General features: G+C 41.6%; 1 protein-coding gene across 1 annotated transcript in view; it reads left to right on the top strand.

The window, feature by feature from the left end:
- LOC112125991 (vertebrate ancient opsin-like) overlaps positions 1-16,897 on the top strand; it is a 126,752-nt gene that overhangs the window by 104,444 nt on the left and 5,411 nt on the right. The window lies entirely within an intron of this gene.

The following is a 16,897-nucleotide window of genomic DNA, read 5'->3' as shown; positions in this document are numbered from 1 at the left end:
CACGCAAGGTGGAAGTTTTGCCTAGGGCGCGAAACTTCCTTGCACTGGCCCTGCATAGCCTCCAGCGTCCTTCCATTGCTGTAGTAACTGCACTGGGCCCAGGACAGCACGGGCTCAGTCAAAGCCCACTGACTTCAGTGGGAGTCTTTCCATTGACTTTAGTGGACTTTGAATCAGAAGAATTGAAACTACCAGGGAAATGTAGGTCGGCAGGATGTAATCCTGACTTCAAAAAAATATCCAAGATATATTTAAAAACCATCAAAATATCTCCACTATGCTTTGAACTCTCCAAGAAATGGGGACTAATAAAATAATTTGAAAAGGCTCGTTGCGTGTTATGGCAGTAATAGACCCTTTATTTTTTATTTTTAAGTCAAATGTTGCAGTAGTTGCTGGTAGATTTGCCTCTGGCACTGTCAGTCGGTATCCATCAATCAGATTTCACTGTTCTAAATGATTCTGACTTAAAGGTAGGACTAGGAACTAGATGCAATGGCCTCTTTAGTATTGTTCAGTTCAGTGTTTGGGAGGTTTTTGTTCTACAAATTACTTTCTCTCAGATTGCACGTGCTGGACTTTGAAGTAATGTACTGGGTTTAATTTCTCTATTTAAATCTGATGGGTAGCTTGTATTAGATAGATACATACAACATTTAATTGACTCTGTAGTTATAAACCAAGTCCTGTAACTTATATAGTCCTTATATAGAATTATTTTTAAATGCCATATTAATACTTGCTACTTTTATATCAGTTGCGTAAGATCAAAAGCAAATTCCACTGGCAATTCCACTGAAGTGTTTCTGTGACATGCACACCAGTAGCAGCTAAGGTAGGAATTTGATGGTTTGCATGCTAGGAAAGAAGACAGGATTGTTATGCAAAATAAGATGCTACATTCATAAGTCACAACAAGATGTTTATTAGTGATCATGAAAGACAAGGCAAATATTTTATACCGCCTCAGAGTTGTGCATGTAGGTGACTAATATTAACTCTGTGGTGTCCTATTGCTTTTAGACATGTCTCCTGAATTATAGGTGGGGCTGATAGTACTGCCTATTATTAAGGTTGCCTGTCACTTCCGATTATAAGACTATTTTTTCAGTTGCTTTTAACTTTGCCAGGCTTTAACTGTTTGTGCTGAAATTTTCCATGCTGATTGTCTGCCTCAGGCTGATTTTTTTTTAATTTAACCTAAAACTTTTTATCTGTTTCCAAGAACAAGGCTAGGGAAAAATACATTGTTTTGCCCATGGTAAAAAACTCTTAAGACCTTTTCTTTGAAATGGTCTCAGGCCCTCATGCTTTGGAACAGGGACTTGACTTTTGGCAGGGGGATAGCCTTTGTGTCAGGAATGTGCCTTTTGCTATTCTCATGAAAATCCTCCCAAATGTGGCCAAGTTATAAACCTTTGAATAATCTTAGTTCGCACATGTCCAGTGGAGACTTCTTGGATTTTAGCTGCTAAAACCTCTGAAGATTCCACCCTCACTGAGCATGTGCGAGCCTCTCACAGCTCTTAGTGCTAACCAGACTGCACATGTGCCATCCGCCCAGAGCAACTGGATATGCTCCCTCCATCGCAGCGCTACTGGGGCAAAGCTGAACTTTCCCTGTAATGGCTGCTCTGGGCCAGGCACTGGAACTGAGAGCAGGGAGCCTGTCTCTCTTGTGCTCTCAATGACTCCTCCTCCTGGCGCACCTCTGTTGTTCTTAATATAATTCTTGCCATACTTCATTGCTGTATTTCCTTTTTGTATCCTCTTTTCTCTTCTCCATGTGCCCCAGCTGCCCATTAGCCTAATGGCCTAATATCTATTTTCAGCCCAATTTATTTGTAAAATCTAAATTAGGACTATTGAAGAGCTTGTAATTGAGGTTTTGTAATAGAAAGTGAGAGCTGAAGGTGGCTTGAGGGCCACTTACTGCCACCAAAAGGCCATCTCATCTGGGGTATGGAGGAGGGGGAGAGAAAGAGGCAGTTTAAAATCACAGAGAAGCTTGAAAGACCATATTTGGTTTCAGCAAACCCTCACATGTCATGTTTTGCCTTATCTGCCCCTGGTGTTTGCCAACATCCCTAGTCTTACTTGTAGATTGTAAGTACCTCAGGGCAGGGCCATCATCTTGTATTTATCTATAAAGCACCAGGCCACATAAAAGTAATATATGATAATTTTTCCCAGTGAGTTTTAGATACATTCACACCAAGTTTGTTTTAGCCAATAAAAATGGCAGGATAATGCATAAAATATGAAAAGGAGACTGGTTGGATTCTTATTATACAGATCACCAAGTGAAAGTGCTATAGAGATCAAAAATCTCTTCTTTATCCAAACTCCTATCCCTCTCAGCAGCAGTGTATGGCAGCTTCCTGTAATGTAGGACTTAATAAGCATACTAAATGTATAAAAACACAAGAATGGCCATACTGGGTCAGATGGATTGGTCCATCTAGGACAGTATCCTGTATTCTGACAGTAGCTGTTGCCAGATACTTCAGAGGGAATGAAAAGAACAGGGCAATTTATTGATTGATCTCTCTCCTATTGTCCAGTCCTAGCTTCTGGCAGTCAGAGGTTTAGGGACAAACTAATGCACTTTGGAAAACATTATCCAAACGATACATACAAAATGGTGGAGTCTAAATTAGCTATTACCGTTCAAGAAAGAGATCTTGGAGTCATCGTGGATAGTTCTCTGAAAACATCCACTCAATGTGCAGTGGCAGTCAAAAAAGCTAACAGAATGTTGGGAATCATTAAGAAAGGGATAGATAATAGGACAGAAAATATCATATTGCCTCTATATAAATCCATGGTATGCTGACATCATGAATACTGCATGCAGATCTGGTCATCCCATCTCAAAAAAGATATATTGGAATTGGAAAAGGTTCAGAAAAGGGCAACAAAAATGATTAGGGGTATGGGATGGCTGCCAGATGTGGAGAGATTAATAAGACTGGGACTTTTCATCTTGGAAAAGAGACAACTAAGGGGGGATATGATAGAGGGCTATAAAATCAAGAATGGTGGGGAGAAAGTAAATAGGGAAGTGTTATTTACTCCTTCTCATAACACAAGAACCAGGGGTTACGCAATGAAACTAATAGGCAGCAGGTTTAAAGCTAACATAAGGAAGTACTTCTTCACACAATGCAGTCAACTTGTGGAACTCATTGCCAGGGGGTGTTGTGAAGGCCAAAAATATAACTGGGTTCAAAAAAGAACTAGATAAGTTCATGGAAGACAGGTCCATCAATGGCTATTAGCCAAGATGGTTAGGGATGCAACCCATGCTCTGGGTGTCCCTAAGCCTCTGACTGCCAGATGCTGGAACTGGACAATAGGGGATGGATCACTTGATAATTTCTCTGGTCTGTTCATTTCCTCTGAAGCAGCTGGCATTGACCACTGTTAGGAAACAGGACCACTGGTCTGACCCAGTATGGCCATTCTTATGACACCGATCATCCATGAATTTATCGAATTCTTTTTTGAACCCAGTTATACTTTTGGCCTTCACAACATCTCCTGGCAACAAGTTTGACAGCTTGGCTGTGTGTTGTGTTTATGTTTGTATCAGCAGCTGCAGATTATGTTGAGAAAAGGGGTGATTTCAATAAATTGCCAGCTATTACACAGTAATCAGGAATCCCTCTGTGAGTAAACACTGCAACCGATTGGTACAACACACTTAGAAAGACCAAAGTCCAGGACCAATAGGAATCAATGTAGCAGAAACAGTCTCAAGTCATATCTCTGCAGGCAGCATTGCTGGCAATTTCCCCCTCCAACTACTTCTATAAAATCAGGACAACTGCAGTGCCTATCCTCCTGACTTTCCACCATGCTGGGATTCTGGAGTCCCCTTGCTACAGCACAAGGGATTTCTTCCCTCTGCCATGATTAACCCTGCCAACATCCTTTAATAGAAAGGGCAGTACACTGTGCACTTGCATACATTTTCATAAACTCAGGCACAAAATCCCAGAAGCCCGGACTTTCTCCTTTTAGAGTTATATTGGAACAAAGTGCTGAGAAGGTGGAGGAGGAAGTCTTTGATAAGAGTTATAATCTGGCCCCACACTGCACTTCCAGACAGTTTAGGTAGAGTCTAGTCCAGGGGTGGGCAAACTATGGCCCGCGGGCCACATCCTGCCCGTGGGACCATCCTGCCCGCCCCCGAGCTCCTGGCCTGGGAGGCTAGCCCCCGGCCCCTCCCCTGCTGTCCCCCCTCCCACGCAGCCTCAGCTCACTCACTCTCTGCCGCCGGCACAATGCTCTGGGTGGTGGGGCTGTGAGCTCCTGGGGCAGCGCAGCTGCAGAGCCGGCCTGACCCGGTCTCTGTGCTGTGTGGTGGCGGCGGTGACAGCGTGGCCCAGCTCCAGCCGGGCAGCGCGGCTGTAGCGCCACCAGTGCTCCAGGCAGCGCGGTAAGGGGGCAGGGAGCAGGGGGGTTGGATAGAGGGCACGGGACTTCGGGGTGGTGGTCAGGGGCCGGGGGTGTGGCTGGTGGTCGGGGGGAAACAGGGGGTTGAATGGGGGCAGAGGTTCCAGGGGGCAGTCAGGAAGGAGGGGGGGTTGGATTGGCCAGTGGGGGGCAGTCAGGGGCAGGGGTTCCAGGGTCAGTCAGGGGACAGGGAGAAGGGGTGGTTGGATGGGGCAGGGGTCCCAGAGGGTCCGTCAGGAATGAGAGGAGGGGTTGGATGGGGCAGTGGGGGTCCAGGGGCAGTCAGGGGACCGGAAGCGGGGGCGTGTGGATGGGGCAGGTACCCCTATCAGGCGCAAGTTTCCAAGGTGAAAAGCCTATGGCATGTTAGAACAACGTAGGCCTGGCCTGACATAAGTAATGAAACATGGAGACATGGGGGAGGCCTCATTTCCTAGAAGACAGGAGTAGGGAAGATTAATTAGCAGGCTGAAAGCACAATATTTGTGCCAACTAAGATAAGTGAGTGGGTCAGTAAACTAAGAGACAATGTCTGAGCTAGCCAAGATAAGAGGGAAAACACCCAGGGAACCATTTACTATGAGCAAAATAACAATGGACAAAATAAGTTGGAAATGTAAAAATGAGGTAAAAAGTACGTGAAGTGTGGACAGTGCATAAACAGAGCATGTCATACAGGAATTGTTTCCTACAAAGTAACCAAGCAATCCCAAAATGTGTAAAGCAATGTATAGTAAATGCAATGTAATGTGTCAATGGATATGAAGGAAGAGATTTGCTGTGTAACTTTGGATGTGTGGTATGTCCAACCCTCACACCCTACGCCTGAGTCTGATCAACTCAGCATAGCTTTATTGTAAGCCAAATAAAAGAACCTAAGTGATGAGACTGGAGTTGAACTGAGTTCTTGGGGAACTGAGTGGAAGAGGTCTTGGGAAAAGCCCGACAGAAGACAGCAAGCTGCATCTGTAACTTTGCTATAAAGGTTGGCTTTAAGAGCTGGGTTGGGTGGGCTAGGGGACTGAATTAGGAAATCTGATAACCGTGAACTACGTATGTAAATCATTCTTACCTTCTCCCCAATTCTTCTCTCCACTCCCTCCCCCCTTAATGGAACTCAGGTCCTGCATCTCAGGGAGTGAGTTCTTAGGGGCAGGAAAATGTCTTCCCCTATTGTGGTTTGTAAAGTGTCATGTACATTTACAGTTCTATAGATATTAATTGCCTATATTCTGTGCTTATCCTCACATAGCAATACATCATTCATTTGGAGGCACAGTCCAACTGAATACACCAGGGACACTCCTGATCTTGACAAACTAATTCAGATTCTGTCCCAGCCACTCTTTTTTTAGTCAGCCAGTGCTACTGGTGAAATTTTGCTTTCATGAATTTACATCAACCATCTCTAATGTTTTGCCAATAAAATAAAAATCTTAGCAGCAGCATTGACTGAATGAGAAATTTTTTTGTGAATGTACATCTGGTTATATCATTCATAGCTTCTTTGATATCTTCCATTATATCTTATTTGTACTTGCTGTTGCATCGACAATCTTTTTGGTGGACATATCTTTGATTTGTCCCCCCCCGAAAAATCTATAAAATCTACATTAAAACATTAAAATTGGATTCAAATGTTTTAATGAATCTAATTAACATTTCCATCAATCTTGATAAGCATTTAATTGAGCACTAATACATTTCTTAATAACAAGAAATGACAAGAAGTGCATTTGTAGCTTGCCTTGAGCAACAAGGCACAAAGCCAGAGACTGACTGAATTTAACTTCCAAAGATGTGCAATTATTGCTTTGAAGTGCATTGTGTGGAGTGACTTATTGTTATTGTGAAATAGAATTTAAATAAGGAAATATACCCAGGTCTGTAATAGACATGATTGATGTATGCTATGTTTTAAAGAGATCCATCATTGCCACTCCAGTGAACCAAGCAAATCAGCTAGTCCTCAATAGATTTTTGGTCCCAGAAGATCCTGGATTAAAAAAGCACCAAATCAAAAGATTAATGTGTTGAAGAAGAACACTCCAACTAACCTCTTAACAAAACCGTTGACAAAATAGCCCCCAAGTGACCCTTTCCCTTACATCACTGCCGCAGGGACCACGAGTCTCAGAAAACTTGCATAAGGTGGTTGGAATGCCCATGGCACAAGACTTGCTCATCCACAATTCACTAATAGCTCAAGGAGCCCCTGAAGCTATAAAGGAAGATATAGTGACCTTCCTTAAATCAGCCAAATCACAACCAGCAGAACTGTTCCATGCAGTAAACTTGCTTATTCATAAGTTCCAAGGCCAGAAGGGACCATAGTGATCATCAATTCTGGTCTGACCTCCTACATAACACAGGCCATAGAACTTCCCCAAAATAATTTCTAGAGCAGATCTTTTAAAAGAACATCCAATCTTGAATTTAAAAGTTGTCAGTGTTGGGGGATCCAGCACAACCCTTGGTAAATTGTTCCAATGGTTAATTAACCTCACTGTCTAAAATTGATGTCTTATTTCCAGTCTGAATTTGTCTAGCCTCAGCTTTCCGCCATTGGATCATGGTATACCTTTTGCTTCTATTTTGAAGAACCCATATTTAATATTTGTTCCCCTTATAGGTACTTATAGACTGTAATCAAGTCACCCCTTAACCTTCTCTTTGTTAATCTAAATAGATTGAGCTCTTTGAGTTTGTCACTGTAAGACATGTTTTCTAATCCTTCAATCATTCTCAGGCTCTTCTCTGAACCTTCTCCAATTTATCAACACCCTTTTTGAATTGTTGGCACTAGAACTAGACAGAGTATTCCAGCAGCAGTCACACCACTTCAAAATACAGAGGTAAAATAACCTCTCTACTCCTACTCAAGGTTCCCCTCTTTATGCATCCAAGGATCACATTAGATCTCTTGGTCACAGCATCATAGTGGGAGCTCATGCTCAGCTGATTATCCACCATTACCTCCAAATCTTTTGCAGAATCACTGCCTCACAGGATGGTCCCCTATCCTGTAAGTATGGCCTACATTCTTTGTTCCTAGATCTGTACATTTACATTTAGCCATATTAAAATGCATATTGTTTGCTTGATCCCAATTTGCCAAGTGATCCAGATCACTCAGAATCAATGGCCTGTCTTCTTCATTATTTACCACTCCCACAATTTTGTGTCATCTGCTAACTCTATCAGTGATGATTTTATGTTTTCTTCCAGCTAATTGATAAAAACGTTAAATAGCATAAGGCCAAAAACCAATCTCTGTGTGCCATATTGGTTTTTGGCCTTATGCTATTTTATTTTGTTCAAGTTTTTTAATCAAGATGTTGGGCAGAAGCAAGTCTAATGCCTTACAGAAGTCTATGTATACTACATCAACACTGTTACGTTTATCAACCAAATTTGTAATCTCATAAAAAAAGATAGAAAGTAAGTATGACAGGATCTATTTTCCATAAAGCCATGTTGATTTGCATTAATTTATTATAATACCCTGCTTTAATTCTTTATTAATCTACGCCCTTATCAGCCGCTCCATTATCTTGCCCAAGTATCGATGTCTGGTTGACAGGCGTATAATTACCTGGATCATCCTATTTACCCTTTTTAAAAATTGGCACAAAATTAACTTTCAGTCTTCTGGAACTTCCCCAGTGCTCCACAACTTATTGAAAATAATCATCAACTGTCCAGCAAGCTCCTTTTAAAACTCTTGGATTATTGATGCAAAATACGTACACATGACCCCAGATCCAAGTCCTACTTACCACAAGAAGTTCTTGGTCTACTCCACAGACAAAAATTATCAAATCCAGACAGGACCCTGCTGGGATAAAAGTAACCACCCCAGTATGAGGAATGTCTGCTACCATCTGTTATGATGAAATTTGGACTAATTACTAAACAAGAGATCCTGGAAGTTCTAAGGAATGTCCGTCACCACCTGTAAAACAGAACTAGCTCTTCATAGCTACTAAAGTCTAGTAAAAAACTTCTGACTTCCATTAATAAGTTAGATCATCAGTGCCTTCTTCAAAGAAGACAAACTACAAGCCATTCTACAGCATACAGTAATTCAGTTGACTCTGATGAAATCTATACAGGACATCTATACCAGTTACCTCCCTTTCCTTGCAATGTCATCAGAAAGGTAGTGGCTCACCTTCTGCAGCCATCATCACTGAGCACAGAGTGGGTTAAGACAACATGTCATCTTTCTTGATGGGTCTCAACCTTCTGCTGAAATGCTGGATAGCTCCACATCACTGCATTTACTCTACCTGATAAAAGCAAATAGTACTCAAGTGATCCCAGGCTCTGTCGGGCCAAGCATGTGAGGAGCCGAGGACCTTCAACTCCCAATGAAGTCTACCTGAGTGGACAATGTTCAGCACCTCCCAGGAGGCCCTCAGCCCACCATGCAGACAGCTGATTAGGGCAGGTCCCCTGCAGACTAAGGGAAATGGAATTTTCACATATGAGCTAAAGGGCCTACTCTGTGACCAGTGCCAAAGCTGCATAAATCCACAAGATTTTGGATTCTCAAAAGTTGACCAGCAGGTTTGCAGGTTAAGCACACAATAAGATAAGATCACCACCTATCACCTTATGAAACAGTGGAATTTAAATAATAGAATCAGAAATGTAGGACTGGAAGTGACCTCGATAGGTCATTTAGTCCAGTCCTCTGCACCGAGGCAGGACTAAGTATTATCTAGACCATCCCCGACAGGTGTTTGTCTAACCTGCTCTTTAAAACCTTCAGTGATGAGATTCCACAACATCCCTAGGCAAATTGTTGCAGTGCTCAACTACCTTTTCAGTTAGAAAGTTTTTCCTAATGTCTAACCTAAATCTCCCTTGCTGCAATTTAAGTCCATTGCTGCTTTTCGTGACCTCAGCGGTTAAGGAGAACACTTTATCACCCTCCTCTTTGTAACAACATTTCACATACTTGAAGACTGTTTTCACGTTCCCCCTCAGTCTTCTCTTATCCAGACTAAACAAACCTGTTTTTTTCAGTCTTTCTTTGTAAGTAATGTTTTCTAGACTTTTAATCACTTTTGTTGCTTTCCTCTGGACTGTCTCTAATTTGTCCACATCTTTCCAGAAGTGTGATGCCCGGAACTAGACACAATATTCCAGCTGAGTAGAGTGGAAGAATTACTTTGTATGTCTTGCTGTTTACAACACTCCTGATAATACATCTCAGAATAATGCTCACTTTTTTGCAACAGTGTTACATTGTTAACTCATATTTAGTTTGTGATATACTATAACTCCCAGATTGTTTTCTGTAGTACTCCTTCCTACTCATTTCCCATTTTGTACGTGTACAATTGATTATTCCTTCCTAAATGAAGTACTTTGCATGTCCGTATTGAATTTCATCGTGTTTATTTAAGACCATTTCTATGGTTTGTCAAGACCATTTTGAATTCCAATCCTGTCCTGAGTTTCAGGTCATTGAAGATCTCCTGATTAAGCCAGGGTAGTCTCTTACCGTACTTCTTATCTTTCCTATCCATTGGGATAGTTTGCTCTTGCGACCTTAATAATGTCTCTTTAAAAAACTGCCAACTCTCTTGAACTCTTTTTTCCCTTATACTTGCTTCCCATCGGATCTCACCCTACCAATTCTTTGAATTTACTGAAGTCTGTCTTTTTGAAGTTCATTGTTTTTATTCTGCTGTTTTCCCTCCTACCATTACTTAAAATCATGGACTTGATCATTTCATGATCGCTTTCACCCAAGCTGCCTTTCACCTTCAAATTCTCAACCAGTTCCTCCCAGTTTGCCAGAATCAAATCTAGAATAGCCTTTCCCCGAGTTGCTTTCTCCGCCTTCTGTAACAAGAAATTGTCTCCAATGCATTTCAAGAACTTGTTGGATAATCTGTGCCCTTCTGTATTATTTTCCCAACAGATATCTGGGTAGTTGAAGTCCCCCATCACCACCGACTCCTGTTTAAAAAAGCCTCATCCACTTATTTTTCCTGGTTAGGTGGTCTGTATTAGACTCTGACATCACTTTTTTTTAACCCCTTTCATTCTTATCCAGAGACTTTCAACAGTTCTGCCTCCCACTTCTATCTCAATCTCAGTGCAAGTTTATACATATTTGATATACAAGACACCTTCTCACTTTTTTCCTGCCTGTCCTTCCTGAACAAGCTGTATCCTTCTATGCCAATATTCCAGGCATGTGAATTATACCATGGAGTTAGTTATGTCATAATTGTGATCATTTACTAGTTCTTCCTGTTAGTTTCCCATACTTCTTGCATTAGTATACAGACATATAATATGATTTATTAGATTTTCCCCTCTATATTCCCTCTTGTCTCTCCTTTGTCCCAGCCGTGATTGCCCATGTTCCCCCCATATTCCAATCCTTCACCCAAGTCTCCATGTTTTGGTCTTTCCTATGGGCTTTTGTCTCCTGCCTGTCAAACCTAGTTTAAAGCCCGCCTCACTCTGTTAATCAGCCTGTATCTGAAGATACTCTTGCCCTTTCTTGATAGATGGACCCCATCTCTGCTCAGCAGCCCTTCTTCTCTGAACAGCATCCCCTGGTCAAGGAAGCTGAAGACCTCCTGGCAACACCATCCTCGCAGCCAGGCATTCACCTCCAGAATGTATCTGTCTCTGCCTGGGCCCTTACTCTTGACTGGAAGGATTGATGAGACCACCACCTGATTCCGAACTCCCTCACCCTTACTCCCAGAGCCCTGTAGTCACTTCTGGTCTGCTCGGGGCCAGACCTCGCAGTATCATTAGTGCCCACGTGGGTGGGCAGCATCGGATAGGAGTCAGAAGGCCAGAGATGATCCTCAACAATCCTTCCATAAGATCTCGAATATGGGCCCCTGGCAGGCAGCACGCCTCTTGGGATGCCAGGTCACGTCAGCAGCTTGATGCTTCTGCCTCCCTTAGAAGGGAGTCACTGGCCATCACTATTCTTAATTTCCTCTTGGGAGTAGCGGCCAGGATCCTTCCAGCTGTGAGGATACATGGCTTCTGCTCCTCCACCTTTGGGGGAGATTCCTCATCCCTCATGGCCAGGGCAGCATACCATTTTTTATCTCTGTGCACGGTGGGTTGGGAGCAGGGGTGGAGCACTGCCTGCTGCCAGAAGTTGCCACCAGCCAGTTTTCTCCCTGTGAAGGAGCCATTTCCTCCTCCCCTGGTGGTACTACTGCAGTCCATTCTAGCTGGATTGCTTCCTCAACCTTCATGTTTTCAGTGAATTCCTCATGTGCACGGATGCTCCTCAGCCTAGACACCTCCTCCCATAGCTCTCCCACCTGCTTCCTGAGAGATTCCACCAGCAGGCACCTTTCACACTGGATGGTCTCCCCAGCCTGGCTTTCTTTGATGGGGAAATGCAGGCCGTCGTCTCTGTAAATCCACACCATGGGTAGAGGCATCCATGGTCAGGTTTTCTGTCTGGACACTGGTGGAGGAGCCAGGAGCAGTGTTGGCACTGGCATCACAGCTGTTCCAAACCCTGATGATTTTATTCTTTCCCCTTCTACAAACTCCTTCTCAAACTCCCCTGTGTGCTATCCTGTTCACTTAGCATCTAGCTTTTAAGCCATTCTCCTAGGTCAGACCTGCCCCCTCATTAACACACTGGCAGGGTAACCACCAGGATGATCAAGGGTGATGAAGGATCAGAGGACAGGAGGCTAGAGCCTCGCTAGTGCCTTCTCAGGTAGCAGCTAGTAAACCCCTGGCCCCCACTCTGACTGTCCCCTTACACACAATTCCCAACAGGCCACACTGTCAATTTTAAGCAAGCCAAAAGAAAAACCAACCAAACAAGCTTGCCCATTCACCCCAAGAATTAGTGCTCACTCCTTCTTCAGCAGGGAATCTCCCCCTCCAATGCCCCCTATTTGCTAGGTTCATTTTACCATGAAGAATGCAGTGATCTTGTGAAAAAATACAGGTAAAAAACACAAGTCAAGTTAACCTGAAGGGCCTGAAAGGGGAAGCCTTCTTCAAATCAAGTTTTTCAAAAGAAATATTTTTTTCTGTTCAGCCCCTAGCCGATCAGAGGAGTATGAAACAAAAAAGTATCTTACTTTCATGTTGTGTGGTAAGTGTAAATGACTATGTTTCCTTTCTGAAAAAGTGAAATTGGCTGGTTTCCACCTGTGCACACTCCTCTCAAGTCAATGGTATAATAAAAGGTGGGATTCTGACTTTGTAATGGCTTTGTGGTTATCTAAACAACAATTCAACATCTAACACCTCACTTCTGTTTAATTGACTTCCTTGCAACTTGACCATGCCTACTAAATAGGAACTTTCTGAGATGAAAAAATGCAGGCTCTCTAGATTAGTCCACCTCTCTAAATTAGGGGCCTGATCCAAAGCTCTCTACAATGAGCTGAAAGACTCCCATAGACTTCAATGGGCTTTGGCTCAGGCCTCTCGTGGGTGCACAATGTTGTATTTTATCCCCTAAGTGTCTGTGCAGTTATGTTTTCCCTTTTGTAGTTCATTCTTCACTTTAAATTATGGTCTGTGTAAAGAAATTTTTGCTTTACTAACTTTAGGACATGATTTCTTGAGAAGGCAAAACATTCACTTCAACAGAAATTTGCCAACATTCTGAATAGAACATCTAGTCACTAGAGTGCAGCCTTTTCTTAGGACTTGTCTAAGCAGAGAAATTGACCAGCATAGCTATAGTGAAATAAACTATTCTTCTATAGCTATGCTAGCATAATGGCTCCTGCGGATGCTCTAGTCTATGATAACAGTGACTTGATTCTGAAATAATTATTCCACTATAGATATGTCAGCCAACTTCCCTGTGTACATAAGCCCTCAGCGTCTGTGTATTCTCCCTATTCTTGTCACTGAACGAAGTCTGTCCAGTCATCCCACATCCTTTTATTGATCAGTGGTTTATAGCAACCATTTAGTCCATAATCCCTTTTACTGCTCTATATCCCAATCCACTTATATTGTATGTTTTCCATTTTTAATTAAACAAGCTACTTGTCAGCCTCTACCTCTCTTTCAATTCAAGATCTTGGTCTCCTCACTATGTAGAACTGACCAGTAACATCCTCATTTCATGTCACATGCAATTTCATCCATTCAAGTTAAGGACCAGCACTGCTAAATAAATGAAAACAAATGTTTTATTTACAGCAAAAATCTGTACACTGTGCATACATAAAAATATACAAAATCAAAATAGAAAATAGAAAAGTGTTAAAATGTATACAAACACTGTTTAAAAATGTGACTCCTGTAAAATCTCAAGATTTAATTTGTTGAAGAGTACACATTCATTTAAAAAAATCATCATACAAAATAATTCTCAAAGCTATTAAAAAAGTACACAGTCTTCCATATTTGAATAGTTCAATGACTACATTTCACAGAGGATGAGATGATATGGATACATGTAAGACTTTTACATAGCTGATATTTCACGAACAAAACTCTGGATTTGATTGCCAAGTTGAAGAGAAGAAATTCAGAGTGTCAAAATACATTTAATTAAATAAGTCTGTGAGAGGCATGCCCAGACATGGGCTACTTTAAAGTTCAAACAGTTAAATCAGGTATCCTCTTTGCACTGGAGAGGATGGCATTCAGGAAATCTGTATATGCTCTCGAATGACATTTCACAGTCTGCTTCAAAAAACAATCTAGCATATCTATGGATTGTAGATGAAGGGAAAGAACTCAAAGTGACACTTTCACAGACAACATATTTAACATTACTTTCATCATAAGTTTGTATCACTGTCTGAATAGCATTTCCCGGTTTATGAGAGCATTACTGAAGAGGAAGACCAACACAAAAGCCACCACGTACGGCTTTGTCTAGACACAATTTGAGCACCCATTTAATTCAAACTATTTCTAAACAGATTGAGTTACAACTGTGCAACCTCTTAATGTGGCACTCACTTCCAGTTAAAAATGAACTATTTCAATTTTGCTTAATTTGGCAAGAAATTGATGCAAACAGAATCAAGAAGGAATTCTTAATCTGAAACACCAGTAGGTTGCATTGATTTAGCTAAATATTTGTGCTCAGCGTGTAGACCAGCCCCGTGTGTGTAGATCAATATAATTATACATTGATCTCTCTCTCTTTACCACATACAAATCTGTTACATTGGTGTAACTTCACTGACTAACAGTTACACTGGCATTAAATGGTGTAACAGTGTGGAGAATGAGGGCTAGGTAAGCCTTGGAACCATAGAAGGAATGGAATATCAGAAGTATTTTCCCCCTTAAAAATGTGTGACTCAAAATGAGTCAAAACTTTCATAATTTCTCTGGAATTAACAGAAGAATACCCTTGATTTAACCATCTAAAGGAGTCATGCATAAAGCAATATAGCCACCACAAGTTGAAAAAGCTGCATAATTCACAGTGGAAAATACAGCAAACCAAAAATTAACATAAATTCAGCAGATTTACCCAAGCTTTGTGGGTGTTTTTTTTTTTTTTAAGTGCAATCTTAATCATACACCATCAGTGCACATCAACTAGGCTTTTGTAACTCTAGAGGCATACCAGGGGGATGAGTCTAACTTGAGTATTTTCGTCATGTGTATTATGTGTCAGGAGCGTGCAGGCCTTGCCCAGGCAAATCTCCCATTCACTTCAAGTGGGAGTTACATACATACAAGGGTGACAAGATCGCATCCTAAAATATTGATGAACGATTTGGATGGGGAAATGTATTACACGTCACTTATGTATATATAAAACATCAGTCACCAGTTACCATTATTAAAAAGCTATCTAGATGTCTATTGAACATCTAATACACATTCATTCACTCTTTTAAATGCAATTGATTTGTATGGATTTTTGATACACGATTTCTGCTCTCAAAGTTTAAAAAAAAACCAACGCACAAAAAAACCTCAGTGGCCTCCCATAAAAGCAAAGAATACCAAAGCTCAGGAGGGAGGCACCATGAAGGGAGGGAAGGCTGGTGAAAGCAGCAGTTCTATAGTTCTCTTCATGTTGCCCTTTGCTTCCCCCTGCTGGCCTCCTGTCGATCAGAAGTAAAATTGCAGTTGAATTCTCAGTTAGCAAATCAGACTCAGTACTTGAACTTGTACTGAATTTTTTTTTTAAATAAGATAGAAGGAGTGGGAGGAGAAAATCTTAAATTGTCAAGATGCCTGTGTTTGTAGAACAGTGAAATATCACAGGGGAAACAAGGATTTGGAAGCCATGTTAAGGCCCTCCCTCCTTGGGATGATTGAGACCCTGTGCTTCACAGAGTTGACGCTAGCCTCCTTTTCAGAAAGAGGCTGGTGCACTTAGCACAGCTCTAAAGCAAAGCTAAGCTAGGGGGTGAAGATATAACACCCATGTGGTTGGTGAATTATAATATACACAGGGTTAGAATTAGGACAGATGACATGGTGTATGAAAGATCCATACTAATTTAAATAATTATATAATCTAGGGAAAGGTGAATGTTTCTTGGCATTTGCACTTGGCCAAGAAAGATTTTCTGCTCAGGTGCCTCGAGTGCACACTATTACTACACAAAAAAGGATATGCAGGTAAGATAAAAGTATAAAATACATTTTATGAATGTGTACCCAATTTCGTGTGAGAATTTTAAAAGACAGCACTTCATTTAAACAGGAGTGCTAAGAATGCTGCCTCACATTTTTCTTTATGGGAATCTTTAGAGTCCATAGGGCTGCGTACAAGCTGCACCGTGATTACTAGGGTGATCAGACAGCAAGTGTGAAAAATCGGGACGGGGGTGGGGGGGTAATAGGAGCCTATATAAGAAAAAGACCCAAAAATCGGGACTGTCCCTATAAAATTGGGACATCTGGTCACCCTAGTGATGACAGACTATCTAGAATGTAATACAACGCAATCCTATTGTTGTGGACAATTGTGAGTGTTGCTGGTTAACTTTTTTTTATTCCTGATGGAAACAAGAGTTTAAGTTTAGCATGGGCAAATGAGTGGGAAACCGGCATGCTATTTTGTGGAGTCTGAGAGACTTCTGCATATGGCACAGTGACTTACTCATTTGTACTGGAAATATGATCAACTCCATTTATTGAAAGGTGTAGGAGCTAATCCAGTTTGAACTTGGCACATGGGAAACCCTGATCTGATGCTAAGATCACTGTATGACAACGTGCCACTCTGCCCATGCAGAAAAAAATCCTATTTAATGTGTTTCACTACGAACTGGTGAACAGTTGAATTAAAAAAGAAGGAAGGGTATTATTTTATTATACCCTCTACCCTGATATAACGCGACCCGATATAACATAAATTCGGATATAACGTGGTAAAGCAGCACTCCTGAGGGGGGGGGGGTTGCGCACTCCAGCGGATCAAACCAAGTTTGATATAACGCGGTTTCACCTATAACACAGTAAGATTTTT

Source organism: Terrapene carolina, unplaced genomic scaffold (assembly GCF_002925995.2).
Source record: "Terrapene carolina triunguis isolate 2854851 unplaced genomic scaffold, T_m_triunguis-2.0 Scaffold21, whole genome shotgun sequence".
In the NCBI taxonomy this organism is placed as follows: Eukaryota; Metazoa; Chordata; order Testudines; family Emydidae; genus Terrapene; species Terrapene triunguis.
This window is presented reverse-complemented; position numbering and strand designations above follow the sequence as displayed.